Source organism: Parus major, chromosome 20 (genome assembly GCF_001522545.3).
Source record: "Parus major isolate Abel chromosome 20, Parus_major1.1, whole genome shotgun sequence".
Taxonomy (NCBI): domain Eukaryota; kingdom Metazoa; phylum Chordata; class Aves; order Passeriformes; family Paridae; genus Parus; species Parus major.
In genome coordinates this window covers 6,925,793-6,929,966 of record NC_031788.1, presented here as the reverse complement: position 1 = coordinate 6,929,966, position 4,174 = coordinate 6,925,793, and positions in this window count along the sequence as shown.

Genomic DNA, 4,174 nt, shown 5'->3' with positions numbered 1-4,174 from the left:
GCCCGACCTGGCTCTTCTTGCCCTTCCTCTCCCCACAGCAGGACCCAGCAACTCCTTGCCCAGCATCCATGTGGGTGGGGGGGGCGAGTTCTCCCAGCCCAGCACTCAGGTGGGGAGTCATTGCCATGGCTGGCACTGCAGCCACGCTGGCCTCATACTGGCCACCCCCTCTGCCCCAAATCAGCCTGGTCTGGTGTTCTCAGGGTGCTCTACACCCAAGACACCTTCTGAGGTAATTTCTGCTCTATCAGGAATGGTTCCATACTGTGCTCAGAGAGCTGGAGAGAGAACAGCAATCAAAGTAATCAAAGCCACCCAGGCTCTGGGCAGAGCTGTCCCCCCAGGCTGGGGCACGTGAAGGGCAACTGGATCCTGCACAGGGATGTGGGAGGAGAGTGGGGATTTGTCTCACACCTGGAACCAGGGTCAAGGCTCTGCTAAAGATAAACACTTTCCATGCCAGAATGGCCCTCACACATGCTCCCCACAAACAGTGTGGGAGCCTCCCTGCTCCGATAAACAAACACCACAAAAACCATTAGAGAGATGGTGGTGTCTGACTGAGGGTCCCACAGCCCCAGCAGAGGGGACACACAGGCCAGTCAGTGGGACAGGAGAATCTCACTCACACTGGCTGGTCCCAGTCACCCTGACATTGTGGTGCCTCCCATGCTGGCCGTGACTCAGGCTGGATGGGCAGCTGGGAGTGCTTCCCATCAAGGACAGCCTGTTCTCCAGCTTTCCTTTGTGTTTATCTTTAAGATGAGGTAAAATCTCCATGTCCAGTGCTCCAGACACAGCTGCTGCTTCCCCAAGCCAGGTTGGGGTTCATGGCCAGAACTCCCCAAACCCTGGCTCTGCTTCCCCCATGGGAGGCCAAGGACCCATCCCAGCTCCAGCTCCAGCCCCAGCTCCTGCTCCCAGCATGGAACTTGAGTGGACACAACACGTGCAGCAGCAGATTGTTTGGCCAATAAAGCCTTTCAAACTCCCTGAGGAGATCCACACAGTCCATCTCCCCTTATCCTTTGGAACTTTAACCACACAACCCAAAAAGGCAGCTGGAGGCTGGGACCCCGGTGGGGCAGAGTGGGGACAGAGGTGGGGCCTGGCACAGGGGGACAAGGAGTTACACAAGCAGCTCTCCCAAGGGACAGAGCACCCACACTGTGGCATAGGGATGGGGCAAGAGCTCCAGGAGGGAGAGGGATGGGGGTTCTCACCTGCATTCAGGGCAAGGGGTGGGGGCCATACCAGCCCCCAACTCTGGCAGCACCAACCCCCCCAGACACCAGTGCCAAGAGCACATGGAGCCTCAAAGAACCCTGAAGGAGTTAACAGCATGAACCAGCGCTGCCTTCCCTGTCAGGAACATTCCTCAGCTCAGCAGTGATGCACGGCCCCTCTTTAGAGCGTTTGTAACTGGGCTCTGCTGAGCCAGGCCTCCAGCTGCTCAGGGCCTGGGTAAAAATAACCAGCAGCTCCACTGCTTCGGAGCTGGGTCCTGATAAAATAAACATTAGAACAGCTATTCCTGAAGGTCACTCCCATCCATCTGAGCAAGGCTGCTCCGATGAGAAGGGAACAGACTCCAAACGTTGCAGTTACAGTTTAGTGGCAGGGGCTGGCTCTCAGGGCTGGTTTTTCCTCCATTATCCACAGAGCTGAGGTTGACTTCCCTGTGCCCATCCCGGATCAGCGATGTGGTACCACACTGTATCCATCTCCCTGTGCCCATCCTAGATCACTCATATCAGACCCGTTGGAACTCTCACCATGAAAGCAATAAATTATAAATGAAGTATTTTCAGCATCCATCACGTGGGAGGGTTTGTAATGCAGTGCTAGTGCCAAAGCCAAGCAGGAGCACTCAGGGAGGAAAGGTTCTGGATATACCTCGGCTCGCTGGAGATGCTGACTTGCCAAGAACCCATTGTAAACTCATTTTAGACTTGATGACCTTTAACTTACCTTCATTGATGGATCGAAACTAGAATAAACTCCAATAAATCAGAGCTTTCACAAGAACAAAACTCTGGGATTTCCAAATGCTACTGGCCTCTCCAAAGGTTTCTCTCCTCCTCCACCAACCTCCACCTCTCCTTGGTCCAGTGGGACAACTGAGGCACCATCAAACAGAAAAAGAGACAATAAACCTCCAATGGCAGGAGGTCCCTCTGCACCCTCATGGGAAACCATCCCCTCTTCCACAGCCATGGAAGGTGCAGGAGACACTGTGGAGAGACCCTTCTTCCAGCATGGCCATTCCATGGATACCACCAGCCTCTCTGTGCCTGCCTGATCCCTGCTGCAGCTTCCCAGGGGATCACTCACCCCTGTCCATCCCCTGTGAGGGATGTCCTGCCCCTCACACTGCACTGACACATAAACCAGAGTAAGGACTGGCTGCTGGGCACTGCCAGCAGAGGGATGTGCTGACTGCTGCTTGTCCCTTCCCAGAACAAGACTTGTCTTTTCCCAGAAAGACGAAACAAGATTTGCCTCTTCCCAGAAAGAGGGGACAAGACCCCAAATCTGTGAATGATTTACTATTGTCACACGGATTTGCTCTGTCAGCAGCAGTGCAATGCTTGGCCACCATTCACCAGCAAAGCTGCAACCCATCACATCCTTGTGCCAAGGGAAAACACTGGGACACGGATTTGCAAGCCTTGTCCAGAATCCAGTCTTGATGGGCTGTAGAACACCAGTCCCCCAGGCTGCTCTGCACCCAGGGGACATTTTTGTACTCAAAGAGTTTATTTTCCTTAAATATCTCCCTCCCACACTGGCTGGTCCTGTGGGTTCCTGGGTTTTGCCTCAAAACCTATACATGACCAGCATGACCATGATTCCATCTGCTCCAGCACACATGGCAGACTGTGAGGGCCTTGGCCTTTATTAAACTTCTTCCTAAATGTCATTACATGAAACCACTACTGAAAATAAAAATAAAGAGCAGGTTTTCTATCTACTGTTGCCTTCCAGGAGGTGAGAAATAGGCAATGGATGCCCGTGGCATATCACAAAATCCAGCAAAAATCAGTGGCAAATATGTGTCCCTGCCTCACTCCAACAGACTGGCGCCAAGCCTGCTGTGAAATTTCATCCAAGTGTTTTACCAGGTCATTTTTTTTCAGAGCATTAGGGACAGCTTATACTTTTTCCAACTAATCCTAGAGATAAATACACATGAAGTTTGGAACTGACCAGGGAATGTATCAAAACTTGGCTCAAAAAAACCAAAGCCCACAGCAGCATGGCCTGGGTCAAAACTGCAGCAGCAGAACCACCCACCCTCCCCCCGCAGGATGCCTCTGTCACTCCAAGGCTCACCCTGCCCCTCCTCATCACCATCACAAGCTGGGATCTCACAGTTAACCTGGTAGTTAGTCAGCAGTGAGCTCCATTCCTTGGTTACACAGTAGGGAATGCACACAGTGCACTGAGGTACTGAACTGCAAAGGCAGCTGTCTAACAATCAAATATTTTTAGAGGTGTTTGTTCCAGCTCTTAAAAAAACAACAAAAACCCGATTTGTAAAGGCAAGGAAGGACAGCCAGTACCTTGTCACATTTATGTCTTTGAAAACCCCACCTTAGTTCCTGCAACACCACACAAAGGTGGTTTTTACTAGGAAGAACCACACCAGCTCCCTCCTTCTCCCACAACACTGCCCAGCCTCTGCAAGGCTTTGTGAAAGCAGTGCTAAATATAGGCCCTTTAAGGGAAGATTTGTAAATCAGTATAAAACATAATCCGCTTTGCAGATACTCTCCAGGGCATATGAAACAATCACTGTTTGCCCACAGAGGCTGCTGCAGACTGGTTAATTGAAGAACCCCTAAGCCTCCCCAAAACCTCCCAAATTAACTCCCAGGGCAATGAGAAGACCCCCAAAGCTGAGAGGCTTTGATCACACTGACCCTGCTGGAACAGCTGCTCCTGGTGCTCATGCAGGGAGGCACCTTCCTCCCATGCCAGGTTTGGCTTTTATTTGTATTTTTCCCCGGAGTAACAACTGACATGTCCTACAGAAATGCCACGTTTCCACTCTGTATGGAAAACTGACACAAGGATCTCCCCAAGTCACTGCCTGGGCTTTAGAAGGGTAAAAATCCCAAACAAAACCCACAGGGTGCCGGAGCATTGAGGAAAGAAGTAAGGACACTAC